The sequence below is a fragment of the Solenopsis invicta genome, chromosome 9 (assembly GCF_016802725.1).
Source record: "Solenopsis invicta isolate M01_SB chromosome 9, UNIL_Sinv_3.0, whole genome shotgun sequence".
Taxonomy (NCBI): Eukaryota; Metazoa; Arthropoda; class Insecta; order Hymenoptera; family Formicidae; genus Solenopsis; species Solenopsis invicta.
In genome coordinates, this window is record NC_052672.1 from 9,334,036 (window position 1) to 9,343,482 (window position 9,447).

The window sequence follows — 9,447 nt, forward strand, 5'->3', positions numbered from 1 at the left end:
CAGAAGCAAGCGATTAATTTCAAAATTTTATCAATGTAATCACAAATATAGGGTCCAATTTTTTCGATGTAACAAGAGAATATCAAACCGGACTCATTGTCAGTAGATGCCGTTACGTCGATTAAATTCCGAAATTTATTAATTCTACGTTAGATATATGTGGATATATATTTTTAACATTATATTTGTCTTACTCACATATCGAGATTAAAACATATACCCAGATAAACAATATTCATATGTTCATATTTTTATTACATCTGTGGATCCCTGTTTCTAACTGTACAAAATTGTTTAAAACTCTTTGGTAATATTTTATTTATCCACCAGGAATTAATGAACACTCAAGTTTACGTAATAAGAAGAATATGTCGAACATTTTATAATAAAATTCATTAAAATTATTAGTTTCATTAATCGATTCTGATTTTTAAATTTATAAGTTTTGGTAAGATATTGTTTTTATTATGTGAATTATAATATTCGCCAATATCTCGTAGATTAATTAAATATTACTGTAGATATGTATTTTAAACGATTGTCTGCGATTGGGTATTAATATTGACAGTTATAATATAAAAGTAAACATATTAATGTTGCGTTAATTTCGATATGTGCGTAATTCAAATACTATGTCAAAAAATAGTTGCAAATTACGTCATTAATTCAGAAGCAAGCAATTGTTTCCGAAATTTCATCCACGTTACGACACTTATGACATATATGTGATCCAGTTTCTTTGATGTAATGGCATAAATTTGAAGCCGACCCATGTCATATTTTCAAAAAGATTGTAAAATTTTATAAATAATTTTAAGAACATTTGTAGCTAAAGAATGTCTTGGAACAGCTCATTTGGAATTCCTTTGTGTTTTGTAGCAGTTTTGCGAAGTAGTTAAAATATTTAAGGTCCCATTAATTTACCATACATATAAAACTTCTTTTCTTTGTGTAATATTTAATATAATGTATACAAATCACTATTAATTACGAAATATCATAAATATAATTATCACAAAACTATGTATACTGTATTTTAGATTATGTATATCATGCTTAATTAGTTTTCAGTGCTTTTTCTAATGGTACCATTAAGTATCATAGCATAAAAAAAAATTAAATTTTGATATATCTTTGCTTCTAACTTGTACATATAGAAAATAATTACAAAATACTCATTTAGATGTTGATGTAGATCAATGTATACCTATGTATACGTAACTTATAGTTGGTCCCAGTATGTGTCAAACCATAAAAAAAAAAAATATATATATATATATATATATATATATATATAAATGTATGTATGTATGTACGTATGTATGTATGTATGTACAGGGTGTCCCAGAATCCGTAGAAGAGTTTCTTGTAAACAAATTCTTTGGAATATTCTGACAAGAAAAAGTTTCGAGATGTTCTCCGATTTTGACAAGCTTTTAATATGTTGTTGTACAGATAAAATTAAGAGACACGTATTTTTCTATACATACCCGTTTCCCCTTTGGCTTCTTAAATCTACGGTTATCAGAGCGTCGGCTTACAAAAGCAGGTGGTCGTCTTCTGCGGGACGTCTTCGCCTCTGGGCGAAACCTCTCTGACGGCACGCACAACAGTAATGGATCGATCCAGCGCCGGAAAGCTAATGGATAGCAATCGATAGTTTGTTCTTTTCTAATGCACTGGTCTTCGCGAGTCTAGCATTTCCCTCTCCTTCCCCCGTTGCCACAGGACGCGCAGCTCGTCTATCGGCGAGTCGACGGGCTAAGATCTCGAAATCTTCTTGTCGCCGCTCCAATTTAGGTGCCCTGCCCTCATATAGTCACGAGCTGGCCAGGCCTTTGCCTTGCATTTCTCCAGGAAGACGGCTCAGCGGCCTGCAGTCCGCTGGCTTCATTTTTAGCGGTTATTTCGGTAGACGTATTATGTTGCAAAAACCAAGGACTTTAGCATACGGAGCGCTCGAAATTGTGAACGGAAAAATGTAGGCGGAACCACGACTTACAAATTAGCTTTCCGGCGCGGGATCGATCCATTACTGTTGTGCGTGCCGTCAGAGAGGTTTCGCCCAGAGGCGAAGACGTCCCGCAGAAGACGACCACCTGCTTTTGTAAGCCGACGCTCTGATAACCGTAGATTTAAGAAGCCAAAGGGGAAACGGGTATGTATAGAAAAATACGTGTCTCTTAATTTTATCTGTACAACAACATATTAAAAGCTTGTCAAAATCGGAGAACATCTCGAAACTTTTTCTTGTCAGAATATTCCAAAGAATTTGTTTACAAGAAACTCTTCTACGGATTCTGGGACACCCTGTACATACATACATACATACGTACATACATACATACATTTATATATACATATATATATATATATATATATATATATATATATCTTTTCTCTCTTTTGTTCCCAACCACTTACACAGTATTGGTGTTTAGAAAGATTTAAAGTCAACGTATAAGATCGAGATATATTCCAGAAGCTTGTTATCAATTTGTAAATTTAGTCCTTTTTTTGCGTTTTATATAGGCTGAGGTTGCCGAAATTGCACTTTTTGACATAAAGGCTTATAACTAAGAAGTTAAAAGGAATATTTTTAATTTTCTTACGTCATAATAAAATACAACATTTCTACTTTTATATTTATTTTTTCTTAATTTTATGTAATGTCATTAAGTTTTAAATGACTATTTCTAAAACACCTTAAAACAGTGCGATTTATATAACCTCCTAAATCGCACCACACGTTAATATTACTCTTTCTGGGATAAAATGATACTTTTTCTGCTAGATTCTTCATTTTTGAACAAAAATGCGTTAAATAAGTATAATTTTATTAATATTGAAGCTAAATACTGTAAACTGAATAGAATTTCTGTCAATGTTATCAATAAGTTTTCAATAATATTGCAATAACGTTGCTACATTACGGCAATATTGTTATAATATATGCTCTATATGATTATTATAATATATTTGATTTTATATATATAACTACTATTAAAGTAGTAGTGCAATTTAGGAAACTAACAATAAGACATAGTGAAATTTAGGAAACTAAAACATATTGTAAAACTTCATTTATGTAATTTATAAATAAGAACACAAAGTTATTTGAACTTTGTCAATCTAATTATAATAATATTGTAATCATTACAAATTATCAAAATTTAGATTATTTATTTTACCTGTTTTGCAATCAAGCTACGAAATATGTTGAAAAATAGCAGCAAAGATACGATTTTTCTATAAATATTAATAACAAAATTTCTATTGTTCTTAACATGTCGAGTTCAATGAAGAATAATTGTAATATTATGTAGTTTCCAAATAGTTTCACAAACAGTGTACCAGTATTGTGGTTGAATTTATAAGCGAGGTGGTGTGATTTAGGAGTCGGTGCGATATCAGCAACCTTACCCTATATCATTTCAGACATGAGCCTTTTGTTAAGTTGTAGCTCCTCGTTCAAAATCTCGACCCTATTTCAGTCAAATTCATGGGAGAATTCTATACGATGTTCCGTAATAACTGAAGTTTGTGTCATGGCTTTCCTAATGTAATTTCTATGTTCATCTATTCTATTTTTCTATAATCTACGTGCTTGCCCTACATATGATGCTTCACAATCAGTAGATAGATAGAGTGGGTACAAGTGCACGGGGCAATGTGGGAGTGCGGGGCAGGGGAAGATATCACCCGCGATAAGCGCATTGATAAGATAAGACTTAATGACTAATGACTAAGTGCGTTTTAAATCAAATGGCTAAGTGCATTTGTTTTAAGTCAAAAAGGCTAAATGCATTTTAAGTAAACTATCTTTTGAGAGGTTCTCCACCCGCTGACGCTCTTTTGTGCGTGGTCCGCCGCCCGCTGGTGTTCGCCACCGCTGGTGTTCGCCACCGCTGTCAATCGTGAAGTAATTGTTCTTTCTACACGCGCTAGCTCTTACCCACTCTATCCCCACCGCTGCAGTTATCATTTTTTCGCATTTTGTTAAGGATTGAAGGAAAGGTGATAAGTAAAAGAGTTGAAGTACACAGTTTACAAGTTAAAAAGTATATTCTTGAAAAGTTCAATACATAATTTCTTTAGTACTAAGGAGATGCAGCTCTGAGCTCTAACTTTCCCCCTCTCTTCTGCCACAATTTCTCTTTCCTCCTATTCCTCATTTTCCTTCTCCTCCGTCTCCACCCGTCTTTATCATCATTTACTGCTTCCCGCTCTTCTTCTATTTCACTTTCCTCCTGCTCTTTCCCCTCCGCCACTATTTCTTCATCTCTGTTTTCCTCTGTATCCTCCCCTTCTACTATTCGTCTTACTTCTTCTTCTTCTCTTATTCCTTCGTAAGCAAAAACGAAATTAAAAATTATGTGCATGAAAAACGATAACGTTCACAGAAGAAAATCAGAAACCGACACACAGGCATAACTGGTATTGTTACGCTGAAAAATGCATCCTAAGATAAGGAAAAGTACGTAAATTGCACGCACCTAAGGGAAATTTATCGCAGTAAAGTGATTTTTGAAGTTGAAATCGATACGAGTACAGAAATAGAAACTTTAAACATTTTTTTATCATTATGTATTGTCATTTGGTAATGCTATATTCAGCAAAAAGAGGCAAGTGGATAAACGAAAAAGTTTCTCGCACCTTGGGTAATTGTACGCGCGGTTGGATAAATGTACGCGGAGGAAAAATGAGGTTATAGTTTATTATTTTAGCTGCACTACAGTTGGTATCACGTGGTATCAAGCCTTTCAAGATGAATGCGTAAAATTGTCCACTGCGGACTTGATTTGATAAAAAAACAATCACTCAATAACTATTTAATTAATAAACAATAGCTCAAAAAACGCATAAAAAAACGTACTTTTGTTAGGTATAACAAAATTAAATGAATAAATTAAAAATACGGACTTATTTTCTGAACGCCGAAATTGCAACAAAAATAGTGATTTTACTGTTTCTTACTTTTTCAATTAACTACGTTTTTAAATGATATAACGTAGGGTAAAGTCAGGAGGCGCGGTCGCGTCTCGCGGTATTTTTTTTTTTTTTTTTTTTTCATCATCAGCGTTAGCGTCATCATCAGCGTCAGCGAGAAAGACCAGCGCCTCTTTTACGCGAGTCAGCGAGTTCAAGCATAATGAGATTATCAGATCTCAGTAACGGCTGAACCGATCAAGTTCCGAGTAGTCTCAATCGATAGCTTGAGGAAAATTGCATAATAAAAGTGTTTTTATTTTTTCTCTCCGTGCCCTACGAGCGGAGATATCGCGACGCAAAGTCCAAATCTCGACGATTTACATTTAAGATACGTCATTATTATTATCGTCGCCAAGCGAATCTTGTCCAGTACATTTTTTCGACACGAGTAACGAGTGGCGCTCGTTACTACACTATATTAGAGTCCCTAGAAGTGGAGAGTCTGGACATTTCGGGGTTCCACGTGGACTGCACCTAAAATGGCAGCACCAATACGGATCCTTATTTAATCCTCTTTAGCCAATGCGATAACAGCATACAACACGTTTATGTGCACACAATGATAAACATACACACACATAAGGTATACATATGTATACATATATGTACATACACTGACATATTCATCACCGACATTTTAGGGGCAGATGTCCAGACTCTCTACTTCTAGGGACTCTACACTATATCAGCCCGCATGCAACCATGTGATGCATCACGATGGCCGCGAGTGTCGCGACAATGATTGTCGTGATCATGATGTAAAAAACAAGGTGAAACAACGCGCATCGTCGGCGGCTCGATGCGCGGTAAGAGGCGTGGCTCAATGTGATGCGCCAATGAAATTTGGGTCCAAATATATCCGCGCAATTTAAATACGAAACAATCATATGTAGTCACACATACTTAAAATGTAGAAGTTGTTAAAAAAAAAATATATAAAAATGTAAAAATACTTGAAATTTATTATCTTTAACACAAATCACTGTTGCAATAAACATTGTTGTTATAAACATGAAATATAACAATTTAGCCATACACATAAGCTCATTCTTATAACTTTCCAAATTTCTTCTAATCCAAGTTTAAAAAATTTGAAATCACAATTTTCATTAATGTACAAAGTCTCAACCTTATCTTCACGTTCTTCTTTTTTTAAGTAGCTTTGAATTTCTTCGGTTCACCAATTATCTCAGATTCACGTATAAATACAAGTATACATACGTCCCAGTACCGGAGTCGTAGCCATATTGAATCTCAAAATTTGGACCCAGTTCTGATTGGTCTAGAGTATGGTCTACTGCGCATCTGGTTACTTGTTTCACCTTTCTTCTTACATCATGGTCGTGATATCATGGCTTTCCTAACCCGTAACCTGAACTGAATCGGCAATATATCTCGGTTTGCGGGACAGACGACATTCTTTTTGCCGATCGTCGCTAAGAGAAACTTGTATATGTTTTCGACACGGAGTGGTGCTCATTATAGCCGTTTTATGTGATTATGGGTGCGTTCCTTTTCATGCATAACATAACATGCGATTCACGCATAACATAACATGCGATGCATCATTTATCCTTGTTGTTTTTCAACTAACTAACGTTAAACGACCCGCACAGCACGTAATATTGCTGCAATATTGCAATATTGCGGTAATATTGCAAAGATATATTGCGGTAATATTGCAGCAATATTGCTGCAATGTCTAATGTCCGCGAAAATTCATCGCAATAATATTACACTGCAATATGTCAATAATATTACTGTGATATTGCTGCGACATTGCAGTAATAGTGTATTAATATTACGTAGTGATATTGAAATAATATTGCTGTAATATTGTTACAATATTGCCAAGATATATTGCAGTAATATTGCAGTAATATTGCTGCAATGTCTAATGTCCGCGAAAATTTATCGCAGTAATATTATACTGCAATATTTCAGTAATATTACTGTAATATTCCTGCGACATTGCAATAATATTGTATTAATATTACGTAGTGATATTGAAATAATATTGCTGTAATATTGTTGTAATATTGCCAAGATATATTGCAGTGATATTGCAGCAATGTGTAACGTCCGCGAAAATCTGTTGCGTTGATATTACTGCAATATCTCAGTAATATTACTGTAATATTGCTGCGACATTGCAGTAATATTGTATTAATATTACGTAGTGATATTGAAATAATATTGTTGTAATATTGCCATAATATTGCTGCAATATTGCAATATTGTAATATTGTCAAGAAATATTGCAATAATATTGCTATAATTTTGCTGCAATATGTCTGTAATATTCTCATAATATCACGGTAATATTGCGGCAATGCCTCCATAATATTTATACAATATCCAGTAATATTACTCCAATGTCCCCATAATATTTGTACAATATCACAATAATGTTGCTGCAATGTATGTAAAAAAATATGTATAATTACTTAATAAATATAAACAATTTTACTTTACTTATTTATTTTATTTCCTTAGTCAATATAACTTAATTATCACATTGTGCAACGTAAATGTGTACTTATTTATTTTATTTCCTTAATCAATATAGCTTAATTCTCACATTGTGTAACGTAAATGTGTACGATACAAATTAAAAATACAATTACGTGTCCGAATAAGGTTATAAGTCTAAATAAAATTTACTTTTCAAAAAACAGCACTATAAAATTTATAAATTTTAAACTCAATACTATAAAACTTTTATATTAAATTAATATTTTTTGTTAAATTATTTTATGTTAATTAGTTTTGGCCGCCTCCGAATTTTCCTTCTTTGTTCTGAAAAGAAAAAAATCAAATGTACAAAACACATGCATAAGTAGGATTATAGTCATGTGGCCACTTTTGTTATAATTTACTTATAACATGCGGTGACATTTACTTTTCACAGTTGTTGAAATGTATATTAATTATTATTGTTTAGTTTTTTTTTATAGTACTTTAAATGCTATAAAAAGAGTTTGGGCATAAAGGGTTAAAAAGATTATGTAATGACATTACCTATTTCTGGATAAGCGAACAGGCGCATTCGCTAGCCACTTGCCCATTTGTTTCTGAATATAATCTTCTTTACTATTTTCGCAAGCCATTATCGCTTCTGAAAAATACAATATTGTGATGTTACATATAAAAATGTTTCCTTAATATTTTACTATAGAGAATCATAAATGAAGATTTTAAATAGATTAAAAACAGATACTTGCCAATTATGCACGAAGTTACTGTAAAATCCAGTAAAGCTTTTTTTTCTGTTTACCCTGCATACTAAAATTGGATGCCAACTCATTCGTAAAAACTTTGGTCATTATATATGGATATATAATGCATTATTACACAAAGAAATTTTTCTATGCTAACCCATGTGGTACTCTCTTTAATTTCTATACAAAACCTAAGTGATTGTATTTCTGCATTTTCATTGAAAAATCTTCCTATTTCTAACCCAAGTAGTATTTACTTAAAAATAAATATTTTTTATTTATTTAATCCAACCTAAATGTATTCTTCCCAAAAAATGTATGAAATCTTTAAATTGCGCCATTTATAAAGAGAATATGTTGCTCTTTGAAATAATTGCTGTACTACTTTTAACAAATAAAATGCAAGTGATAGTATCTTTATTTTTTAAATAAAATCCAAGTGGTATCTTTAATTCCTTTCTAAATAAAATTCGAGTGATACTATCTGTGTATTTCTATTGAAAAATTTTTCTGTTTTAACCTAAGTAGATGTACTTAATTTTAAAAAGTTTCAAAGGAATATATAACATTTAATCTTAAAGAATTAAGGAAAAAACAGAAATGAGAAAGTTTTATTAAAATATAAAATTTTTTAACTACAAAAAATTGCCGCTGCTAGATGTTTAAATATCTAAATAAAATGTTGTAAAATATTTATTAATGTTGTAAAATATTTATATATATATATATATATATATAGTGTGTGTGTGTATATATATATAGTGTGTATGTGTATGTGTGTACATGTGTATGCATACGTATATATACATTCATATAAATGTATAAAACATTATATTATATTTAATTATAAACAAATTAAAAAGTTAATCAAGATAAGAAAAATTTTACATAAATTAATAAAAATTTATTTATATTTAAAAAAAATAATTTACACAATTTTCTTTACTAAATTGAATAATAAATTTCAAAAACTAATTATACATTTATGATTAACCCTTAAACACGTAAGTGGGTTTGAGAGACCCCATATAAAGTTTTGAACGCTTGCTATGTGAAGACGGAATGAGATAGGAGGTTCGGACCAAGACGTAAAAAAAGTTTGAAATCTCCTCTTTCGATTGATATAGTTGATCAACTTTTCTGGTCAACTAGAATTCGAACGGCACGGCAGCAAAGTTTTGTTAGGGTCAATGCAACCCATATAGTGTGTAAGTAAAACTTTTTTTGTGAGTAT

The 9,447-nt window shown here is 31.9% G+C and overlaps 1 long non-coding RNA gene across 1 annotated transcript; it reads right to left on the reverse strand.

Annotated features, from left to right (window-relative positions):
- Positions 1-7,456: 7,456 nt before the first annotated feature.
- LOC120358655 lies at positions 7,457-8,111 on the reverse strand. Its single transcript, XR_005575567.1, has 2 exons — positions 8,014-8,111; positions 7,457-7,791 (listed from the first exon to the last, which is right to left on the reverse strand). It is a non-coding gene; the product is annotated as an uncharacterized LOC120358655 (long non-coding RNA).
- Between the last annotated feature and the right edge of the window lie 1,336 nt (positions 8,112-9,447).